Source organism: Pygocentrus nattereri, chromosome 6 (genome assembly GCF_015220715.1).
Source record: "Pygocentrus nattereri isolate fPygNat1 chromosome 6, fPygNat1.pri, whole genome shotgun sequence".
NCBI lineage: Eukaryota > Metazoa > Chordata > Actinopteri > Characiformes > Serrasalmidae > Pygocentrus > Pygocentrus nattereri.
This window is the reverse complement of record NC_051216.1, coordinates 115748-141428: the sequence shown is the minus strand read 5'-3', so window position 1 is coordinate 141428 and position 25681 is coordinate 115748.

Genomic DNA, 25681 nt, shown 5'->3' with positions numbered 1-25681 from the left:
TCAGGTTTAACAGAATTTGGACTCTCAGGCTCAGGTTCTGACAGGTTTTTTGGAAGCTACAGTCAGCTTCAGATAGAATTTTGTGAATGCACAGTTGAGAGCAGATATAATTTTTTGGATAGAAGTCTTATGGAGCTACATTTAGGTTTGGGTTTAAAATCTGGGGCAGTGTGTTACTATCTTTTAAATACATTTGGTTTTGGAGCTACATTTTTTTTCCTGATTAAAATGTTTTAAAGTTATCTTTACCAGCTTAACCTAAACAGCATTCAGCTGTCCTAAACATACAAATCAACTTTTTTTTTTTTTAATTTAAGAGAAAGCATTTATGTAGTTGTAGGACATTTACATGAATTTAATTCAGTGCAATTCAGTGTATTTTTCCATAGCTGCTTAGGCGTGCCTCTTGAAGTAATTTTAGTACACATTAATCTTAGTGACATGTGAAAATACACATAAACATGTACCCGACCAGTTTGTACCCTTTCATTCAACAAGACATTTAAGTTGTGATGTCTATCTCGTGTAACTAATTTATGCATTCATTTTCTTTTGTCTCTTTAAGAGTGAAACTATGTATCAAAGCAATGACAGTCACAGGTTTCACAAAAATTAAGCTGAACTTGTTTGTCTACTTTTCTTTAAAAAAGAAAAACACCATGAGACTATACTGTTTTCTTTGGTGCACATTCATAAACAAAAGCCTTTTCTGCATTATGTATCTCTCCAAATTTAGGCTTCAGGGACATTTAATGAAGAAAAATCTTAGTAATTTAAATATATCCAAACACTAGCTTTAACCAGCATAAATTTACTTCAAACTAATAGTATTAATATATAAATGTTATATTTCAGCAGTTCATATCAGTTTGACTATTTTTTGATGAGAGTTGGAAATAAATTTGAGATTGTAACTGCTTTAGATACTAAAATCATTGTTCTGCTTTGATTGACCCAGTAATTTAATAATGTTTATCTGAAAACAATGACTGAGAATGATTGAGAGTATTCATTTTTACTTGCTACAGTTGCTACCACCCAACTTTGACAGAATTTGTTGGTTACTAATGGGTTCATATAGAGTTTTATCTTCTTCAGTTAAGTATAAATAGAATTTTATTGGGATACAGTTTTGTCATTCAGATTTTGTGAATTCCTCCGCTGTGGGACTAATAAAGGATTATCTTATCTTATCTTATCTTATCTTATCTTATCTTATCTTATCTTATCTTATTTAAGGCCTAGAATGTCTTCAAACCACATTTGGATCTTCATCTACAAATTATTGCTGATTTATTAATATTGCTTAGATTATAGCTTTTCAAAGACAACTATCAGCTCTATTAGACACATAAGTGCACTTTTTGATTCAAGATATCCTTTTTTTTTTTTTTTTTTTTTTTTTTTTTTTGATTCAAGATATCCTTTAGATTCTTATTTGAGTAATTATCCTTTTAAGATTAATACAGTACTCATTAATGCACATTTAAACAAAAATAAAATATGACTAGCTGACCAGTTTGCACCCTTCCAAACTTCAATGCCCCTAATAAGACATTTAACCTGTGATGCATATCTTGTGTAACCAATGATGAAACATGGATTAGTTTCTTTCTTCTCTTTGAGAGTGAAACTATGTATCAAAGCAATTACAGTCACAGGTTACACAACAGTTAAACTGGACTTGTCTGTCTACTTTCTTTAAAAAAAATAAAATAAATAAATAGCACTGTGACTGCAATGTTTTTTTTGGTGCACATTCATTTGCAAGTCTTTTCTGCATTGTTTATTTGCCAATTTTAGTTTTTGGGTACATACATTAATGTAAAACACTTAGTAATGAATGTATATTTCAAAACTAGTAACCAACAGTCAATCATTTCTATAAATGGCATTCTTTTGTTTCATTTAATCAGGTCAAATTAATAAGATTCTTTGCAGAAGGTAACCATAAAAACCACTGTGAATTTTGAAATGGAATGCACATGTACTAGTTGGATGTTAGAAAATATATTTGGAGCATTGATCCAAATTATTTCAAAAGTAGAGTTTAAAACACATTTGAGAATTTTAACTGATTTGGACATTGAATAAAATCCTGCTACCCTGACCCTATACCTTAATTATGATTATTTAATTAAAACAAATGAGTGAACATACATTTATAGGGCTACAGTCGAGTTCAGACAGAAGTCTGCAGCCTTACAGGCACAAGCAAAAAGATTTTTGTGAAGCTTTAAATTGGACAATTGGAGCGCGTCACTGTGAGCAAACGAGAGCGTGTCACTGCAGCAACATTTTGTGCTTTAAGCTCCTAAATCGACCAAAAGTGGTAAGTGGCTGAAATATCATGGCTTCTGCTGGTTGTTTCGTCTGCGCATAGTGTGGCCTGTTTAGCCTAATGCCCTTTTCCGCCTCTAGCGATAGCGAAGTGCCAGCTAGTTAGCTCTCTGGTGGAGAAGGTGGACCAGCTAGAGGTGCGATTCCGGGGATTATTAAGGGATAGGCAGCCAGAAGCAGTGTTAGCAGCTCCGTGTACCCTAGGGAGAGTTAGCACCCCCTCGACTCCGGCGTTAGAGCCCTCACAGCGGGGCGAATGGGTGATGACTCGGCGGTCTAGCCGGAAAGCTAAGGCTAATGCTAATGCTGAGGCCAAAGCTAGCCCACCGGAACACCATGCTCCTCCCATTCGCGTGTCAAACAGGCTTCCCCGCTCAGTGAAGCACCCAATGTGAAGCCTGTTAAAAGCACTCTGGTCATAGGAGACTCGATTGTTCGACACGTGAAGTTAGCTACTCCTTTAGGGGCGCCAGCGGTTACAGTTAGATGCTTATCGGGAGCCAGAGCGCCGGACATTAGTGGCAACCTTAGATTAGCTGATAAGAGATATTCGAGGATAGTCATTCGTGTAGGGGCCAATGATGTCCGTCTGTGGCAGTCTGAGGTAACTAAGGCTAATATTAGAGAGGTGATTTAACAGGCCCAGACGATGTCCGATGCTGTAATTTGCTCTGGCCCCATCCCAATGCGGCGCGGCGCTGAGGCCTACAGCAGGCTTACGGCGTTAAACTGCTGGATGTCTAAGTGGTGTTCCGAAAATCAAGTGGGCTTTATAGACAATTGATTATGTTTTGAGGGCAAGCCTGGTCTTATAGGTAGGGATGGTGTCCACTCCACACGGGAGGGTGCTGCCTTTCGTGCAGCACAGCTCATATTCTTTTAGTTAGTCGGCAGAGTAGTGTAAACAGCTGCTGACAGTCCAAAGCTGGGACCAGGCTGCAGACAGACAGGCTAAACCAACCGTCTGCGATCCGCCTTGAGGCGTCACCCAAGATCAGCTTTATAGGGACTGTGTCTTTGACCCGAATTCAAACTAACTTTCATCATAGAAAAACTCAATCAGTCCATTTAAATAACCTAATCAACATATATCCATGTTCTGATGATCGCACTAACACCTTAGTTCTAAAACTCGGACTACTCAATATAAGATCACTAAACTCTTAAGCAGTCGTCATAAATGAAATTATAAGCGATCATAAATTTGACTTTTTCTGTCTCACTGAAAGGGGTTAGACCAGATGAATATTGAGCTTTAAATGAAGCCACGCCTGTAGGCTATAATTATGCACATAGGCCAAGATTATCAAGCAAGGGAGGTGGAGTATGTATAATATACCAAAATACTCTCGATATTAGTCAGAAACAATAAGACACTTTTACTTCCTTTGAGGTTCTTTCTATTCACGTCACAAATCCGGTCACAAAAAAGACATTTTCATTATTTAACATTTACAGGCCACCAGGGGGCGACTCTGAATTTATAAAAGAATTTAGTGACTTCGCTGCAAACCTGGCTGTGTGTAATGATAAAGTAATAATTGTAGGAGATTTTAATATTCACTTTGAGAAGGTAGATGACCCATTAAAAAGGGCATTTACCTCAATCCTAGACTCTGTTGGTTTTACCCAAAATGCAGCAGGGCCTACACACGACTGTAGTCATACGTTAGATTTAGTTTTGACACGAGGTCTTAACATAGACAAGCTTAATATCCAACCGCAAACCACAGCAATCTCTGACCATTACCTAATTTCATATGAGCTATGACTTAGCCATAATATATATACGTCCCCTCATTATTCAACAAAGCGCTCAATAAAACCTTCTACCGCCCTACAATTTATAGAAAATCTCCCAGAGCTTTCAACCCCAGTCTCCACTGCATCAGACCCAATGGAACTAGATTTACTAACCGATTATTTAGAAAATACCTTCAGATCCACTTTAGAAAATGTGGCGCCACTTAAAATAAAAAGAATAAGGCAGAAAAAGCCCCGTGGTACAACGATAAAACCCGGACCTTAAAACAAACAGCTCGGAAATTAGAGCGGAAATGGCGTCAAACCAAACTGGAAGTGTTCCGCTCTGCCTGGAAGGACGGCCTTATAGAGGATAGAAATGCTCTCACTGAAGCTCGCTCAGCATATCTGGCCTCGCTGATCGAGAATAATAAGTATAATCCTAGAGTTCTGTTTAATGTGATTTCCCAAATCACACAAAATCAGGCAGGTAATGAACCAGAAATCCCAGCAACTCTCACCAGTGAAGTTTTTATGGACTTCTTTAATAATAAAATTGAAAATATTAGACAACAAGTTCAACCCACAGTATCAAATTCAAACCCAGCTTGGCCGTCATCTGACTTGGCTGATATAAAACAAAACACAGCTGTAGAAAAGAGCCTGGAAACCTTTTACCCACTCCCACAGCTGGAGCTAGGGAAGATTATCTCCTCTGCAAATTGTACAACCTGCATATTCGATGCAATTTCATCAAAATTACTCAAAGAAGTACTGCCAGTCATAATGAACCCCATTTCAACTATAGTAAACTCATCCCTTAGTCTGGGCCATGTACCCAAAGCTTTTAAACTAGCAGTTATCAAACCTCTGATCAAGAAACCAAATCTTGATGCCGCCGTTTTGTCTAATTACAGGCCTGTTTCTAACTTACCGTTTATATCAAAGATCTTAGAAAAAGCTGTGGCCCAACAACTTAGTTCATATATACACCAGAACCATATATATGAAAAATTCCAATCTGGATTCATACCACATCACAGCACTGAGATGCTCTAGTTAAGATAACCAATGATCTTCTTCTTGCCTCTGATCAAGGCTACATATCTCTCTTAGTGCTACTTGACCTTAGCGCGACTTTCGATACTGTAGACCACAATATTCTCCTAGAAAGGTTAGAAAACATGGTTGGAGTTACAGGGACGGCCCTATCATGGGTCAGATCTTACCTATCAGAACGTTATCAGTTCGTTAGGGTAAACAATTTATTTTCCAATTATTCAAAAGTGAGATTGGGAGTTCCGCAGGGCTCTGTTTTAGGACCATTATTATTTACATTATACATGTTACCATTAGGCACAGTTATAAGTAACCATGGCGTAAACTTTCATTGTTATGCAGACGATACTCAACTGTACAGATCAGCCAAGCCTGTTGACAAATACAGATTAAAGAAAACAGAGGACTGTAAAAGACGTGAAAGGCTGGATGTCATGTAACTTCCTCCTACTAAATGTAACCCAGGTCACAAAAGTTCTGAATAAGACAGTCTAATTATTAAGAATTTCGCTACAGAACACTGGAACCACGAAATAACTCGTTCTTAATTCTAAGAGAAGAAACTAATATTTAACTGTTAAAGTTTAATGTACAAGTATTTCTGAGCCTGAGCCAAGCTCAATCTATATGAAATGAGCTGAGAAGAATAAAATAAAATGGACACAAATATTAAAAACAAAAATAGGTTTATTTAGTTCGTAAGTATCCATTTCACTGATTGGAGAGAGAGTTCATGTCACTGATCTAGCCAGCCAATAAGGTGGCCAGTTACATTAATGTGAGGGTAAAATACTGCTGGATTTGGTGCCGAACTCCCTTTTTGGGTTCAGCCAGCAGCCAAGGCGGTGGATTTCCCTGCAAGAGAACAGAGATAAGCTAAAAGTTATAAAAACAATAAAAACAGCGCTAGGATTAAGAGTCTTTTGTTTATTTAAACTGCTCAGTGGTTGGACCTAAAAAAGCACTTCCCCGGCGAACAAGGAGTTCTAATTGCCGACATAAACGGATTTTCGCGTTGGTAAGTGTACTGCATTGCCGATGCTACAGGCGATTATGCTAAGCTAAGTTAGTATTTACTTATATGCAATGCGCTAAATACTAGCGGTATAATGTGTTTGAACGTGTTCTTATAACTTGGTAGTAGACCGGCGAACCCAGAGTAAGTTATATAAGAGATATCTGTCGAATTCCAGAGTTCATGCAAGTTTTTTGCACGTTTTAGACACAGCCTGTGCTGCGCGTGGCTGAGAGGCGACGTCACGGTGCACGCGGCAGAAGTTAACCCTTTCAGTGCCGAGTGATGCAGTTTCTTCATTTACTGTGTAGAAACAATGTGTAGATAACTTTGTAAATAAGTGCAGTTATTCGTGAGTCATGCCGGTTACAGTCTGTTCATGTTTAGAGACACTTTGAAACTTGAATTTAATAGTGATTTATGGCCTTATTATAGGTCAGGTTTTTTGCCAGAGTCAAAGTTGGATCTGTTTTCATTCGATGGCGAGCCACCCTGGAATATTGACCCTAAACAAGTGATTTGCAAGCAGTGGACATCATTTAGTCTGTGAAATCCCCTGTTCCTGTTGAACTTTGCACTGAAGCCTTTCTCCAGAGCGGTAGGAGGAATACTTACTTTTTTCTTCACGGACTGGAACGGTCACAGCCACATGTGCAATTTGCAACCTGTGGAGCAACAAGGAACATTTATTATTTACACACACACACGCACGTATATGAAAACAAGGGATACTGAAATTGTAATTGAAATTGTACCTTTTTGCTAGACAAAATTGAATTGTATTATTGTTGAACTGATTGAACTGTGATTGGAGACTGTTTGTGGTTTTAAACCAAAAATTAGATGTTTTATTTCCTACCCGGGTAGTAGCGAAATAGAGTAGTAGATTTACTAGCTAATACAAACACAAGTTTGATTGGTTTATTGTATACAAAACACAAATTTGATTGGGTTATTGTATGTTTTATTTATTTGTTTTTTTCATTTACATACCTGTTTCTTTATTAAATGGAAGTTTTCCTAAACTCCCAATCATAGTGCAGTGGTGCAGTGTCGTCTCTTGGGTAGTAGTTGCCCCGGCTCCTTAGGCGATCCTGGGATCATTCTGATTTGCTCACAGTATCTTGGTGTTTTCTTCTTTTGCTTATTCAATTAAACCCAAGGTTAATGATAGAAATTACCTACTGTGTTGTCGCTCCTAAATTGCAATGCTATAATCCAGCTAACGCCCGCTGTTAGCTAGAAAACGTGTTACAGGAAAGTTGGCGAGCCAGCCAGGAGCCTGGTATAAGTCAAATGCGCACTTGAGGACTACACTGCACAACTGTCTAAGCAAGGGTGAATTGTTGCACACACTAAAATGGAGTTCATTGAGCGAAATGGTGTAAAAGTCCCTAATTCTGTGGTAGTTAGTGGATTAACTGGGTCAGACTGCGACGAAGAAATGCTTATATTTTTAAAAGAACATGGTTCAATAAACAGAACGCTAAAAGTAGATGACGCTAGCTCAGAGCTACATTCGCAAGTAATTGTAGAATATGTATCTGGTTCTGCTTTGCAGACTTTAGAACCCCTTCTACCCTACCGTCGTGCCCTTGCAAATGATCCAAATACTGCCTGCTGCATACGGGCATTAGCCGATGTTTACTGTCAGGGAGTGGGTAGTAAGATCACTCACACTTATGTAGGTGAGCTACAGAGAGTGGCTAAGCTAAGTGGGAGAGATTTAGAAGCAGTCCTGAAAGAAGCCCTAGAACAGATAGGTGAGTTTATTGATACTTCTGAGGCCGCTGGACTGAACAATGACCCTCAACCTGTGAGTCCCATCAAAGTTTCAGAACCAAAACACTCTGAAACAGTGTCCCAGACCTTGGTCGGTTCTCACCTGAAGCTTACCTCTGATAATCCGGAGAGTCGTCATACTGTAGATGCCTTGCCATCTAGGCATGGAAAAGTTCCGCTGCTTGAGTCTTCCACGCTTAATCCACCAGAGGTGCAGAAGCTCGTAGTAGAGCACATTGTGAGAAGTGAAGATAAATCTTTATATGCTTGTTCATCTATGAGATTGAGAGTCTTTTCTGGGAGAGTTCCCAAGCCATACAGCGAGGTTGATTATGACACATGGCGTTCCCAGGTTGGTCTGATGCTTAATGATTCATCAGTTCCTGATCGTGAGAAAACGCGTAAGATTCTTGAAAGCCTTCTTTCCCCTGCCTCAGACATAGTCAAGCACATCAGTCCTGAATCTGCAGCCACAACATATTTGCAACTATTGGATTCAGCTTATGGCACTGTAGAGGATGGAGAAGAGTTGTTTGCACGGTTCATGAGTACTCTGCAAGATGTAGGTGAAAAACCCTCAGCATATCTCCAACGTCTTCAGTCTGCATTGAGTCTTGCAGAAAGAGCGGGTGGGATTTTAGCTCGTGACATGAACCAACAGCTTCTCAAGCAGTTTTGCCGAGGCTGCTGGAATGATAGCCTATTGACAGATCTGCAGTTAGAACACAAGATTTCGAATCCCCTACCATTTGCTGAGCTCTTACTGTTGCTGCGGACAGCAGAAAACAAGCAAGAAGCTAAGGTTGTGCGGAAGAAACAGTACCTTAGCATGGCAAAACAGAAGGTAGCAGTGCAGTCACACAGTACCTGTAATAGTACTTTAGTGCCTGTTGAACCAGTTTCCAGTGGGATGAGTGAACTGAGAAAAGAACTAGCACAGATAAAGAGCCAACTAGCCTCAATTCTTACAAAGAGAAGTGAACGAAAAGTGTGTTCAAATTCTCCACCTCTGAAAAACGATCCTTTGAAACAGTCTGGACCTACAAAACCTGACCATGCACAAAAGAGAGGAATTAAACAAGTAAAGGAAAATGCTAGTATGAGACCAAGGCCCTGGTATTGTTTCCGTTGTGGAGAGGACGGGCACATTGTTGCTAATTGTGAGGCCGATGCCAACCCTGCTCTTGTCGCTGCAAAGAGGAGAGAGTTAAGAGAGAGACAAAAGGTTTGGGAGGATGACCAGAGACCTTTAAACTGAAGCCAGTTTCTGTCAAGGGACAGCCAGGAACTGCAGCTACTCATCCCAGTCCCATTAAGCAGGAGTCTGCGAAGACAAATGCCAAACACACCTGGCTAAAACTTGCACACACAAGACAATCTTATGCTATACCCAAAGGACTAATAGGAACCAAATGCACAGCTCAGGTAAAAATTGGAGAAATCAAGACAAACTGTTTACTAGATACGGGTTCACAGGTGACTACAATTTCCCAATCATTCTCCAGCCAATATTTGCCTACACTTCAGATAAACCCGCTTGGTGACCTGTTGGAAGTGGAAGGGGCCAACGGTCAAAATGTGCCTTACCTGGGATATGTAGGTTTAAATATTACCTTCCCTAAGGAGTTTGTTGGGTTGGAGGTGGAAGTTCCTACCTTAGCTTTGGTAGTTCCAGACTTGAACACTGAAACTCAGTCACAGGTTCTTGTTGGTATGAACACCTTAGATGTTTTGTACAGCACTATCAGTGAAGGAGTTGTGGAGAGGTGCAATTCCAGCTCTTACGGTTATAAAGCCGTATTGAAAATACTTAAAGCAAGACATGAACAACAACGCCTTAGATATGGATTGGTTAAACTCCACAGCAAAACTCCTCAAGTCATCCCTGCTGGTGAAAATGTGCTCTTGGAAGGCTGTATTTTAGCCAACCAACGGATTTCAGAAACAGTTGCTGTCTTAGAGCATCCTATGAGTTCCACCTTGCCTGGCGGACTATTTGTGAAGCCATGTTTGATGAGCCTCCCTAGTAGACCACCCCGCAAAGTGCCTGTGCTGCTGAAGAATGAGTCTAAGCACAATATAGTCCTTCCCCAGCAATGCATCATTGCTGAACTTAACACTATTCAGGCTGTACTGCCTAAGCCATTCCATTCAGCTACGTCTGTGCCAGTCAAGCCAGAACTGAGTTTTAACTTCGAGGGTTCTCCTGTTTCCACTGAATGGAAAGAACGAGTCATAAAGAAGTTGAACAGCATGCCTGAAGTCTTTGCACAAAATGACCTAGATTATGGGAGAACCGACAGAGTTAAACATAACATAAAACTTGTTGACGAAACTCCCTTCAAGCACCGAGCTCGACCCATTCATCCAGAAGACCTAGAGGCAGTCCGTAAACATCTGCAAGAGCTCCTGCAAGCTGGTATAATCAGAGAGTCCGAATCACCCTTTTCATCCCCCATAGTAGTGGTACGGAAGAAAAATGGGGAAATTCGGCTCTGCATAGATTACAGGAAGTTGAACCTGCAAACGGTTAAGGATGCCTATGCTCTTCCAAATTTGGAGGAGACCTTTTCCATGCTTACAGGTTCAAAATGGTTCTCAGTGCTAGACCTAAAGTCTGGTTATTACCAGATAGAAGTTGAGGAAACTGACAAGCCCAAAACTGCCTTTGTGTGTCCCCTGGGGTTTTGGGAATTTAATCGTATGCCACAAGGCATCACGAATGCTCCAAGCACGTTCCAACGCTTGATGGAGAAATGTATGAGTGGCATAAATCTAAAGGAAGTTCTTGTATTTCTAGATGATTTGATTATTTTCTCCAAAACGCTAGAAGAGCACGAAATGAGGCTGCTAAAGGTTCTGAATCGACTCAAAGAGTATGGTTTAAAACTTTCTCCGAATAAATGTAAGTTTTTTCAAACTTCTGTCCGGTACTTGGGCCACATAGTATCCCAGAATGGTGTTGAGACTGACCCCAGCAAAGTGGAAGCCTTAAAAACATGGCCAAGACCCCAAGGATTAAAAGAACTGAGGTCTTTCCTTGGCTTTTCTGGGTACTACAGGCGGTTCATTAAGGACTATTCCAGTACTGTCAAGCCACTCACAGATCTAACTTCTGGGTACCCGCCTTTAAGAAAAGGTGTCCGGTCTAAGAGTGAGAGCAAGCAGTATCATGATCCGAAACAGCCATTTGGTAGCCGCTGGTCTTCTGAGTGTGAGCACTCATTTCAGACAATCATTGAAAAACTTACCTCAGCACCTGTTCTCGGGTTTGCAGATCCCCAGCTTCCATATGTCCTCCATACTGATGCCAGTACAACGGGACTAGGTGCTGCTTTGTACCAAGAGCAAGAAGGCAAATTGAGAGTTATCGCCTACGCAAGCAGAGGATTATCACGTAGTGAATCTAAGTACCCTGCTCACAAACTTGAATTCTTGGCACTTAAATGGGCAGTCACTGAAAAGTTCCAAGACTATTTATATGGAAGTCTGTTTACTGTTGTGACCGATAGCAACCCGCTAACATACATCCTCACTACTGCCAAAATGGATGCTGCAAGCTACAGGTGGCTAGCAGTGCTATCAACTTTCAACTTTAAGCTCAAGTACAGGGCTGGGAAGCTAAATTCAGATGCTGATGGTCTCTCAAGAAGGCCTCATGGTGAGCTGACAAATGATGCTATTTCTAGAAAAGAACAAGAACGGATCCATCAGTTTGCTGGTACTCACCTGAACAATTCAGATGTTTGTGTGAGCCCAGATGTTGTGAAAGCTCTTTGTGAGAAACATTTCATCAGACATGTGCTGGATGAATATCAAGAAGACAGTGACACTGTGGCACAAATACATTCTCTTGTGGTTTCCCCAGATTCCATTCCAGTTAGCTACATGGATGAGGAACAAAGCGGGTTGCCTATTATTCCACAGTTGTCTGAGGATGAGATCCAGAATCATCAAAGGGCTGATCCTTGTATAAGGGAAATCATTAACCAAATGGAGACAGGGGAGACTATTTCACCAATTGTCAGGGAGGAGCTACCCCAAGTCACAATTTTCTTGAGACAATTGAGTAAGCTGAAATTTTACAACAAGATCTTGTATCGTAAGCGTTTAGAAGGAGACTATTCTACGTACCAACTAGTTTTACCGGAGGCATTAAGAGCTGTTGTCCTGAAAAGCTTACATGACGACATGGGTCACATGGGACTAGAGAGAACACTCAACTTAGTAAGGTCTAGATTCTACTGGCCAAAAATGGCTGATGATGTAGAAAGAAAAATCAAGACTTGTGACAGGTGCGTCCGAAGGAAGACCTTGCCGGAAAAAGCAGCACCCTTGGTGAACATCACTTCGACCAGACCGCTTGAACTGGTGTGCATGGATTTTCTGTCCCTGGAGCCCGACAGAAGCAACACCAAGGATATTTTGGTAATTACAGACCATTTCACGAAATATTCCCTTGCAATTCCCACACCAAACCAAAAAGCTCATACTGTCGCCAAATGCCTTTGGGAAAACTTCATAGTTCATTATGGTATTCCTGAGTGTCTGCATAGTGACCAAGGCCCGGACTTTGAGTCTCACGTCATAAAAGAGTTGTGCCAGATCATGGGAATTCGCAAATCTCGTACAACACCATACCATCCTCGTGGGAATCCTGTCGAACGTTTCAATAGGACACTACTAAATCTCCTTGGAGTGCTTAACGCGGAAGACAAGTCAAAATGGAAACAATTTGTCAAGCCTCTGGTGCATGCTTACAACTGTACCAAGAACGATGTAACTGGGTTTAGTCCATATGAATTAATGTTTGGCAGGCAGCCAAAACTGCCCGTGGATTTAGCATTCGGCTTACCTCCGAGAGAGAAGAGTTATAAGTCACATTCTCAGTACGTGCACGAACTCAAGCTACATCTGGATGAAAGCTTCAAATTAGCCAAGCAAGGTGCTGACAAAGTAGCAAAAGCTAATAAGTCCAGATTTGATCGGCAAGTCACCGCCTCCAAGCTCGAAATTGGTGACAGAGTTCTTGTAAGAGCTGTCCGGCTCCGTGGCAAGCACAAACTCGCTGACAAGTGGGAGCCAGATATTCACATAGTGGTTAAACAGGCTGAAAACTTTCCAGTCTACACAGTCAAGTCTGAGGCAAAAGATGGTCCTTTGAGAACCTTGCATAGAGATTTGCTAGTCCCTTGCAATTTCTTACCTGCGACTGTTGTAGGACCAGCTGTGGTACAACGTCCACAGAAACCTAGAACCCGTCAAGTGGCTAGACAAGAATCAGTGAACCCAGATTTGGCCTCTGACGATGAAGTCCTATACCAGAGTGTCACAGTACAACCAGTAGTTGAACCCACCAGTTTCACCACTATCTATGAAGTACCGCTGAGAATAGAGACACCAAAAGATTTACCTGAGAAGGACTTACCTGAAGTGAACCTACCTGAAGAAGATCTGCTTGAAGAGGACTTGCCTGAGACGGAATTACCTGAAGAGGGTCTGTTTGAAGAGAGCTTATCTGAGAAGGAAATACCTGAAGAGGACCTACCTAAAAGGATCCAACTTGAAGAGAACTTGACTGCAAGTGACTTACCTGATACTCCGGATGATTTGGATGTTAGTAATCCTAGGAGGGAAAAGAGAGATGAAGTAACCATAGCTGAAAGTTTGTCAGTACCCCAAACGTTAGCATCCAAACCTATACTGAATGAGTCAGGAACTGAGAGAGACTCTGAAACGAGTATCCAAGTGGAAACAGAAAGCAAAACCAGTGATATTTCACCAGAAGGACAGAGTCTACAAACTGAAGACACTGACCCTGATGGACCCAACTATGTCAGAAGGTCCACACGTCAGAGAGAGAAACCTGAACGTCTACAATATGCTCAGTTTGGAAACCCAATGATTTCCATTGTTCAATCCTTATTTCATGGGCTGAGCACAGCTTTCACTGAAACCTTGAGAGACGCTCCAGAGGTTGACTACTTACCTCGTCCCCATAACAAACCTATTGTTACACAGCCTTGTCATGCACAGGGACGTGCATTGATTCAAGCGGGGAGGGTGTAACCCAGGTCACAAAAGTTCTGAATAAGACAGTCTAATTATTAAGAATTTCGCTACAGAACACTGGAACCACGAAATAACTCGTTCTTAATTCTAAGAGAAGAAACTAATATTTAACTGTTAAAGTTTAATGTACAAGTATTTCTGAGCCTGAGCCAAGCTCAATCTATATGAAATGAGCTGAGAAGAATAAAATAAAATGGACACAAATATTAAAAACAAAAATAGGTTTATTTAGTTCGTAAGTATCCATTTCACTGATTGGAGAGAGAGTTCATGTCACTGATCTAGCCAGCCAATAAGGTGGCCAGTTACATTAATGTGAGGGTAAAATACTGCTGGATTTGGTGCCGAACTCCCTTTTTGGGTTCAGCCAGCAGCCAAGGCGGTGGATTTCCCTGCAAGAGAACAGAGATAAGCTAAAAGTTATAAAAACAATAAAAACAGCGCTAGGATTAAGAGTCTTTTGTTTATTTAAACTGCTCAGTGGTTGGACCTAAAAAAGCACTTCCCCGGCGAACAAGGAGTTCTAATTGCCGACATAAACGGATTTTCGCATTGGTAAGTGTACTGCATTGCCGATGCTACAGGCGATTATGCTAAGCTAAGTTAGTATTTACTTATATGCAATGCGCTAAATACTAGCGGTATAATGTGTTTGAACGTGTTCTTATAACTTGGTAGTAGACCGGCGAACCCAGAGTAAGTTATATAAGAGATATCTGTCGAATTCCAGAGTTCATGCAAGTTTTTTGCACGTTTTAGACACAGCCTGTGCTGCGCGTGGCTGAGAGGCGACGTCACGGTGCACGCGACAGAAGTTAACCCTTTCAGTGCCGAGTGATGCAGTTTCTTCATTTACTGTGTAGAAACAATGTGTAGATAACTTTGTAAATAAGTGCAGTTATTCGTGAGTCATGCCGGTTACAGTCTGTTCATGTTTAGACATGTTTAGAGACACTTTGAAACTTGAATTTAATAGTGATTTATGGCCTTATTATAGGTCAGGTTTTTTGCCAGAGTCAAAGTTGGATCTGTTTTCATTCGATGGCGAGCCACCCTGGAATATTGACCCTAAACAAGTGATTTGCAAGCAGTGGACATCATTTAGTCTGTGAAATCCCCTGTTCCTGTTGAACTTTGCACTGAAGCCTTTCTCCAGAGCGGTAGGAGGAATACTTACTTTTTTCTTCACGGACTGGAACGGTCACAGCCACATGTGCAATTTGCAACCTGTGGAGCAACAAGGAACATTTATTATTTACACACACACACGCACGTATATGAAAACAAGGGATACTGAAATTGTAATTGAAATTGTACCTTTTTGCTAGACAAAATTGAATTGTATTATTGTTGAACTGATTGAACTGTGATTGGAGACTGTTTGTGGTTTTAAACCAAAAATTAGATGTTTTATTTCCTACCCGGGTAGTAGCGAAATAGAGTAGTAGATTTACTAGCTAATACAAACACAAGTTTGATTGGTTTATTGTATACAAAACACAAATTTGATTGGGTTATTGTATGTTTTATTTATTTGTTTTTTTCATTTACATACCTGTTTCTTTATTAAATGGAAGTTTTCCTAAACTCCCAATCATAGTGCAGTGGTGCAGTGTCGTCTCTTGGGTAGTAGTTGCCCCGGCTCCTTAGGCGATCCTGGGATCATTCTGATTTGCTCACAGTATCTTGGTGTTTTCTTCTTTTGCTTATTCAATTAAACCCAAGGTTAATGATAGAAATTACCTACTGTGTTGTCGCTCCTAAATTGCAATGCTATAATCCAGCTAACGCCCGCTGTTAGCTAGAAAACGTGTTACATAAACAGTAACAAAACAGAGGTTCTCCTTCTGGGTCATAAATTGGCAATAAATAAATAAATAAATAAATAAATAGATAAATAAAACTACCAGAATTCTCCCAGGTATTCCTAATACCAATATTACTGCTATTAATATTAGTAGTATAATCACTTGTAGGTAGTTTGATCAGAGGAAGACGGGTCCCCCCTGGTGAGCCTGGTTCCTCCCAAGGTTTCTTCCTCAGTTCTGAGGGAGTTTTTCCTTGCCACTGTTGCCCCTGGCGTGACTATATTGCCCAGCTGGCCTGGGAGCACCTCGGAATCCCCCTTGGAGTTCTAGTGGAAGTGGCTGGGGAAAGGGAGGTCTGGGCCTCATTACTTAAGATGCTGCCCCCACGACCTCAACCCCAGAGAAGCGGAAGATGATGGATGGATGGATGGACTGATTAAGTATGAACATTGAAGATCCAACCAACTGCAAAGGTGGACTGAGGACATTGACAAAGAAATTAAACCAAAAAAATAAAGGCTAACCTGCCTAACCAGGTCTTATCTTCAAAGGTGGCAGTTGCCTCTTACCAGATCTAAACAAGGAAACAAATACCTTGCAAGTGTAGGTGTGTGCAAACTTGCCTGTTCACATATTGCGCTGGAAGGGAGGAGAGTGAAAGAGAAACAACAATAGAGGAAGCAACAAGTATGACTGACATTGACTGGGTACATTTTGAAGTCCATCAAGTAGCACATCTTAACAACACTGGTTGTGCAATAAAGTCTCAGGCACACTAAATATTTTCACGCAACTTCTCTCAGGGTCCTTTTATTTCCAAGACCCGGCCCTCAACAGGCAGCAGTGAGGACAAAACACCACATGGTGTATCATAAACTTCTGTTTTCAAAGTTTTTCAATAGCATGCAAATCCAACATAAAAGGCACAATATTCATGTAATTTTCCTCATATTTGACACTGTGAAAAACATTTAAAACATTTTAAAACTGTGTTTTAATAAATAGTCTTCACTGATAATGCTATGGCTTCATTGGTAAATACTCCCTGTACACTATAAATTAGTGCTATATAACTTGTAAATGAAGATTTACATCATGGCTTTATTCAGGCACACGGCTAAATAAATTTCATGCTATATGACTTCAATGACTGATGATGTGCAGATATGTTAAGCAGTGACTTGCATTGTGTGTAATTATCAAATGTACAATTATATACACCCTCTGATCAAGAAACCAAATCTTGATGTCACCGTTTTGTCTAATTAAAGGCCTGTTTCTAACTTACCGTTTATATCAAAGATCTTAGAAAAAGCTGTGGCCCAACAACTTAGTTCATATCTACACAAGAACAATATATATGAAAAATTCCAATCTGGATTCAGGCCACACCACAGCACTGAGACGCTCTAGTTAAGATAACTAATGATCTTCTTCTTGCCTCTGATCAAGTCTACATATCTCTCTTAGTGCTACTTCACCTTAGTGCGGCTTTCGATACAATAGACCACAATATTCTCCTAGAAAGGTTAGAAAACATGGTTGGAGTCACAGGGACGGCCCTATCATGGTTCAGATCTTACCTATCAGAACGTTATCAGTTTGTCAGTGTAAACAATTTATCTTCCAATTATTCAAAAGTGAGATTTGGAGTTCCGCAGGGCTCTATATTAGGACCATTACTATTTACACTATACATGTTACCGTTGGGCACAGTTATAAGTAACCATGGCGTAAACTTTCATTGTTATGCAGACAATACTCAACTGTGCATATCAGCCAAGCCTGATGACCAATACAGGTTAAAGAAAATGGAGGACTGTGTAAAAGACGTGAAAGGCTGGATGTCACGTAACTTCCTCCTACTAAACAGTAACAAAACAGAGGTTCTCCTTCTGGGTCCAAAATTAGCAAGAAGTAAATTACCAGATTTAATCTTAAATCTCACCGACTTTCCAGCCACACCTGGCTCAGCAGCAAAAAATCTTGGCGTTATAATTGATTCAGATTTATCATTCGATCAACACACAGGCGGCATCACTAGGACAGCTTTTCTACATCTTCACAACATCGCCAAGATCAGAAATGCCCTGTCCCTGCGTGATGCAGAAACACTAGTACACGCCTTTATTACTTCTAGGCTAGACTACTGTAATGCGCTACTGTCAGGATGTACGAGCAGGAATTTAAACAAACTACAACTAGTCCAAAATGCTGCAGCCAGGGTCCTCACTAAAACTAGAACATCTGATCATATCAGTCCAGTGCTATCATCACTTCATTGGCTGCCTGTTAAATTCCGTATTGATTATAAAATCCTTTTACTGACTTATAAAGCCCTACATGGTCTTGCTCCTGAATACCTGCAAGACCTTATTTCTCATTATGAGCCATCACGACCACTCAGATCCCAGAGTGCTGGCTTATTAATAGTCCCCAGAATTCCTAAGGCTGCAGCTGGGGGAAGAGCTTTTTCTTATAAAGCCCCCAAACTCTGGAATGATCTTCCAGAAACTGTTCGGGACTCAGACACAGTCTCAATCTTTAAGACTAGGCTGAAAACTCACTTGTTCAGTTTAGCTTTTGGTAGCTAATGTTCCCCCTAGATAAAGGCAGCAGATCCAGGGGTCCATGGACACAGGGAATTATAGTAAACTGAGACGCTGGTGCTGTCGTCCCGCTGCTCGCACGCGGTCACTCAGGTTTGTGGACGGTGGAGCGGAGGGACACCAGACTGTGTCAGAGTGCTGCCGTGTCTGTGTGTCCTTCTGGTTCTCTCCTGTTAGTTAAGCTGTCAAAGTCAGATCTGCCGGAGTCGTTAGCCACACTCTGGAAATGTTTACAATGTTTGGAACATTCCACAGGTGAACAGGTTAATTGGAAACAGGTGAGTGTCATGACTGGGTATAAAGGGAGCATCCCTGAAAGACTCAGTCATTCACAAGCGAGGACGGGGCGAGGTTCACCACTTAGTGAACAACTGCGTGAGCAAATAGTCCAACAGTTTAACAACAACGTTTCTCAACGTGCAATTGCAAGGAATTTAGGGATTTCATCATCTACAGTCCATAATATCATCAAAAGATTCAGAGAATCTGGAGAAATCTCTGCAAGTAAGCGACAAGGAAGAAATTCAAACAAAACATTCAATGCCTGTGACATTCAATGCTACAGCCGGCTCTGCATTAAAAACCGTCATCATTCTATAACAGTGTCATGTATCCCTTGGACTCCATCCCCCAGTCTCCTCCTGGAGGTCTCATGACCTGCCTGCACGCTCCAATCACCGATCTCACTCTCCGGAATACTAATAAGATTCACTTGTGTTTTGCCAATAGCTTTAGATTATAAGCTAAGGTGTCGCACACGTTCAGTGCGAAGTATTGTTTTGTTTTACGACATACTGAGTGTTTCCCTTGTTTCTATGCCTTATCGTTTATGACCTGTTTGCCTGTTTACTGTTTACTCTTTTGCTATTTCCCTGCGGATTATTTGCCTGTGAGAGATCTCAAGTGTTCTGACCTTGTGGACTGTTTTCTGGACTTTGTCTCCTGCTTCGGATTGGTTTTGACTCAAGTCTGTTTCAACTCCGAGCTAGGATTACGTCTTGTTATTAAAGTTTCCCTTGTTCTACTTTCCGCACGCGTCTGACTTCATCCTCAACGCTACAAACGGATATTCCCACATGGGCTCAGGAACACTTCAGAAAACCACTGTCAGTGAACACAGTTCGTCGCTCCATCTACAAGTGCAAGTTAAAACTCTGCCATGCAAAGCGAAGCCACATATCAACACAACCCAGAAACGCCGCCGGCTTCTCTGGGCCGAGCTCATCTGAGATGGACTGACGCAGAGTGGAAAAGTGGTCCTGTGGTCTGACGCGTCCACATTTCACACTGTTTTTGGAAATCATGGACGTCGTGTCCTCTGGGCTGTTGAGCAACTGAGGTCGTACATCACGCAAGAATGGGAAAGAATTCCACCTACAAAGCTTCAACAATTAGTGTCCTCAGTTCCCAAACTATATTGTATAATAAATTGTTCCTCTTCTTCTTCTTCTTCTTCTTCTTCTTATTATTATTCAGTATCACTATCATACATAGACAATATTTAGTATCTCACAAAAGTGAATGTACCAATCCCATTTCTGCAGATATTTTATCTTTTGTTGGGACGACACTATTGAAATGAAACTTGGATATAACTTAAGGTAATTGCTTGACAGCAGTATAGTTTTACTGTCCTCTGAAAATGAATCAACACAGCCATTAATGTCTAAATACCTGGTAACACAAGTGAGCCCACCTCACAATGAACTTGTCCAGGTTTTGCCATCGTCCCTCCCTGGTGTCGTGTGACTCATTGGAGTTACAAGTTTCCAGGTGTGAATGGGGAGCAGGGCTGTTGAATTTGGTGTTTTGGGTATAATTTGCTCATACTGGCCAACGGATATTCAACATGGCACCTCATGGCAAAGAATCTCTTTGAGGATGTGAGAAATAGAATCGCAGACGCTATAAGAAGACTGCTAACACCCTGAAACTGAGCTATAGCATGGTTTCCAAGGTCATACAGTGGTTTTCCAGGAGAGGTTCCACTCCGAACAGGCCTTGCCGTTGTCAACCAAAGAGTCCACGCGTTCAGCATCATATCCAGAAGTTGGTGTAGTGTGTTTTGATGCTTTTAATCCATAAACTGATCAGAACTTTTTGAGCAAAGTGAAATCTACATCTGCAAGTGGCAAGATGTTTAGAAGGACCTATAGTAAATTTATGGCTGAGTGCTAAAGACATGTCTCACGACCCCCATCTGCCCCCCCCCCCCCTCCTTTTGGCAACCTGGTGCTGGTGCAGAATTTAGGGTGGCGGTGGCTCACCTCAAAACACACCTACTTTGACCCAGAGGTCGGAAGTTTAAGGGCAACTTAATGGAACTTCATGCCACCCCTTTATAAACATCCTGAAGAGACCTTTGGATATCACAAGTAAATTTTGGGATACCAATAAATTGTGACTTTTGAAAATTTGTTTCCATCTCTCTCACAGACAAACATCTCAGCTTCCCCCACAAAGAGAGATATCTAGCCAAAAGCAAAGGCCAAAGATGGCTCAGCAATCAACCGTGGGTGAGGAGAGTGTTGGGACTTCACAAATCCCTGAGCAGACCCCACAGTGTGGCCAGATACTCTTAAGTGCATTCCTTTAGTGTCGTAACTCTGGGGTCTGTGCAGAGCCTAGGCTCCTGAAAGCTGTTGTACATCCTTTCCAGCTCTATCTCTCTGTTTAGCCAAGCAATACAAGTCCTTTACTCCTTCTTTACTGTCCAGCCTCTCATACAGCTCATCATAGGCCTGAGCCTTTGCCTTTGCCACCATTCTTTTCGCTATACGACTAGCCTCACAGCACTCCTGCCTACTTCCTTCATCTCTCTGGTTATCCCACTTTTTCTTAGCTGCCTTCTTCTTCTGATAAGCTCACTAATAAGAACAGTTTAATTTCACTTCTCTCAATTCAGCTCACAGCAAAACCGGGCGTGTCTTGCATGCAAAAGGACCAGTAGTGTCTTCATTCCTTTCCAGTTCTCGCCTTTTCAGCTTGAAACTCTCCTCAGGTAAGGCTTTAAGATTTATTGCTGTAAAATAAAACCATAAAAAACTAAAACAAAGTCACAACAGCACTTCCACAGTAACTGTAAACTAAAATAATTAAAATATTATAACACAAAATCCAGTGAACCCAATGATGCTATAAACATAAGGTAATGTACTGTAATATTACTATGGTATTTTTATTTAATGTAATTATTGATTTACGGAGAACTCAAACATCCCAGATATGCTAAGCAGAAATTTATGGAGTTAGTTCATAGCCTGGTATACTAGAATTAATTTGTGTATTTAGAGAGAAATCAGCACAAACTGTATGAGCTTATTTTGCTTTAAAAATGATTAGAACTTTTAGACCCGCAAGTCAAGTTTTATAATATTCTCCATTTAATTTTTTCTTTAATTTCCTTCTTGATTTTACTGTTTATTCTTCTTTTTTTTTACGTCTAAAATTCTTTTTGCTGTTGACTTTTTACTGTTTTTGATGTGGGTGACTTTTAGGACGTACTATAAATGTCTACTGGTCAATTATTCTGTTATACTTCTATGTCTAAAGTCAGCAACAAGAAGCACTCTGGATTCATTGAAAAGAAATTAAAGCAGTAAATTTAATCATACAGTATCTTTAAGATTCATAAACAGAGTTATTTATCTGTTGAACAATGAAACCTTTGAGCTTGGTAAATAATTTGGGCTATTAGTCCTTTGCTGTATGTTTGCTGTACATTTCAGTGACAAAAGGTATATGTAATGGGTAGTTTACAACCCAGGAAGACACCTAGTGCCTTGTACTACATTACTATATGGTACTAAAGAGGCTGATAGCATGGTGGTAGCAAAGGTGAGCCCACAGTTGACTGCGTAATGTTAGGCAGTAAAATGACAAATTTCCAATAAAGTACATTGCATACAAAATATTTCACTTCCCTAATGTGTACTTTTTTTAGACTCAGAATGGCTGAGCAGGATCAATACCTCACAGATCTAAGGTAATAATAGATTCATAGTTATATTTATTTTTCTAGAATAATGTTCAGATTTGTATTTGCTGTGAAACTTTGATATACAGTCCAAGGTGTTAGACTCATGAGGACCAAGGTTTTATTTGTTAATGAGAACTTTGATAGCTACAACCTTGAAAGCATATCTGCTATCCTTTTAATAGATCTAGTTTACTGGCTAATGGATGTAGTTATATGGTTGTGCCCTGCTGCTCACAGTAGTAGCAGAACAGTATTATAAAGATGGTGCAATTAGACAAACAAATAGGGCATACAGTATTCGCAAGGAAGATCAAACTGGAAAAACTGTATGTTGCTTGTTCAGATTGGGGTTAGTCCAGAGTGATAGTGGTCCAGAGCTGTTTTAGATTGAGGTTAGTTGAATTTGTTTTTAAGGTTGGTCCAAATTGAGTTTGGCCTTTATTTATGTCAGTCCAGATTTAAGTTAATCCATGTTGGTCACTATACAACACTTACTTCTGGCCACTCCCCTAAAACACCATTACTAAGCAACAGCTTTGACAGCTGTAGGAGTCATTTGAAAATTTTTACTTCTTACTTTGCCACAAACAGAAAATGGACACTTTTAAGATCACGTTTGACCAACAGCTGATTTGGTCCGAATCAGAAGATGAGACAACACTAAATTCCCAAACTGTCGTCACCACTGAGCAGCTTTTCAATTGGCAGCTGTGACAGAACAGCTAAACAACCTGGAATCAGTGGTGATGACAGTTTGGGAATTTAGTGTAAGGAGCTGGAGAACGAACTGCCGGCTGTGCAGTGACTTCTAAGTGCTTTCTAAGTTGTTGCTAGGAGGTTGCTATGGTATCCAAGGTGGTTGCTAAGGTGTTGCAATGTGGTTGCTATGTTGATTGGTGTTTGGTATGGTGTTTGGTATGGTATCCCAGATGGATGCTACATGGTTGCTGTGGTATCCCAGGTGGTTGCTAAGGTATTGATACACTATATTGCCAAAAGTATTCAGTCATCTGGCTTTACACAGCTATGAACTTGAATAATATCTCATTCTTAATCCATAGGGTTTAATATGATGTTGGTCCACCCTTTGCAGCTATATCAGCTTCAACTCTTCTGGGAAGGCTTTCCACAAGGGTTAGGAGTGTGTTTATGGGAATTTTTGACCGTTCTTCTAGAATATTGATATTGAGAAGGCCTGGCTCAGAGTCTCTGCTCTAATTCATCCCAAAGGTGTTCTATCAGGTTGAGGTCAGGACTCTGTGCAGGCCAGTCAAGTTCTTCCACACCAAACTGGCTCATCCACGTCTTTATGGACCTGCTTTGTGCACTGGTGCACAGTCATGTTGGAACAGAAAGGGGCCATCCCCAAACTGTTCCCACAAAGTTTGGAGCATGAAATTGTCCAAAATCTCTTGGTGCTGAAGCTTTAAGAGTTCCTTTCACTGGAACTAAGGGGCCGAGCCCAACTCCTGAAAAACACCCCCACACCATGATCCCCCCTCCACCAAACTTTACACTCAGCACAATGCAGTCAGACAAGTACCATCTCCGGGCAACCGCCAAACCCAGACTCGTCCATCGGATTTCCAGATGGAGAAGCGTGATTGGTCACTCCAGAGAACACGTCTCCACTGCTCTAGTGTCCAGTGGCGGCGCTTTACTCCACTGCATTCCACGCTTTGCATTGCGCTTGGTGATGTGAGGCTTGGATGCAGCTGCTCGGCCATGGAAACCCATTCCATGAAGCTCTCTACGCTGTTCTTGAGTTGATCTGAAAGCCCCATGAAGTTTGGAGGTCTGTAGTGATGGACTCTGCAGAAAGTTGGTGACCTCTGCGCACTATACATTTTCATACTACACTCACCAATCAGAGCTGTTGTTTTATTCATCATTATTACCACTGCACAAATGTAACATTCTACTGCCATGTAAATAACACATCGCAAAAGTTTTTCAATACAGTGTACATCTCCAACATGTTCATGTATATCTACACACCTATAATCTATTTTTTTTGCATATCTATAATAGTAATTTATTCTATATACTTTAATGTTGCACTATGTCTATTTATTGCACACTTGCACAGTCTCTTTTTGCACTATTTGCTACTATTTGCACTTCTGGTAGATGCTAACTGCATTTTGTTGCCATGTACTTGTACTGAGTAATGACAATAAAGTTGAATCTATCTATCTATCTACTATGCCCCTCAGCATCCGCTGAACCCGCTCTGTCATTTTACGTGGCCGACCACTTCGTGGCTGAGCTGCTGTCGTTCCCAATCGCTTCCACTTTGTTATAATCCCACTGACAGTGGACTGTGGAATATTTAGTACTGAGGAAATTTCACGACTGGACTTGCTGCACAGGTGGCGTCCGATCACGGTACCACGCTGGAATTCACTGAGCTCCTGAGAGCGACCCATTCTTTCACTAATGTCTGTAGAAGCAGTCTGCAGGCCTAGGGGCTCGGCTTTATACACCTGTGACCATGGAAGTGACTGGAACAGCTGAATTCAATGATCTGGATGGGTGAGTGAAAACTGAAGGCAATATAGTGTAGGTGGTTGCTATGGTATCCCAGTTAGATGCTAATGTGTGGCTAGACAGTTGCTTTGGTATCTAAACTCTTTGCTAAGGAGTTTCTGGGCAGTTGCTATGGTATCCTAGGTGTTTGCAAGGCGCTTGTTATGGTATCCCAAATGGTTGCTAATGTGCTGCTAGGTGCTTGCTATGTAATCTCAGATAGTTGCGGACGTGTTGATACTTCATTACTCAGGTACAGTGGTATGCAAAAGTTTGGGCACCCCTGATAATTTTCATGATTTGCCTTTATAAATCATTGATTGTTCGGATCTGCAATTTCAGTTAAATATATCATATAGCAGACGAACACTTATGCACCTGCCTAATTGAGTTTAAATAATTATTGCACACTTTCTGTTAATCCTATAAACTTCATTTCACTCCTCAGATACCACTGTGTTCGCTATATGATATATTTAACTGAAATTGCTGATCCGAACAACCAATGATTTATAAAGGCAAATCATGAAAATTATCAGGGGTGCCCAAACTTCTGCATACCACTGTATCCAAGGTCAGAGCTATGGTGTTGCTAGGCAGTTGCTATGGTATCTGAGCTGGTTGCTATGGTTTTGTTAGGTAGTTGTTATAGTACCCCAGGTAATTGCTAGGGTATGTGGCAAGGTGGTTGCTCTAATATCCTAGGCCAGGTGATTGCTAAGGTGTAGCTTATTCAAGGCAGTAC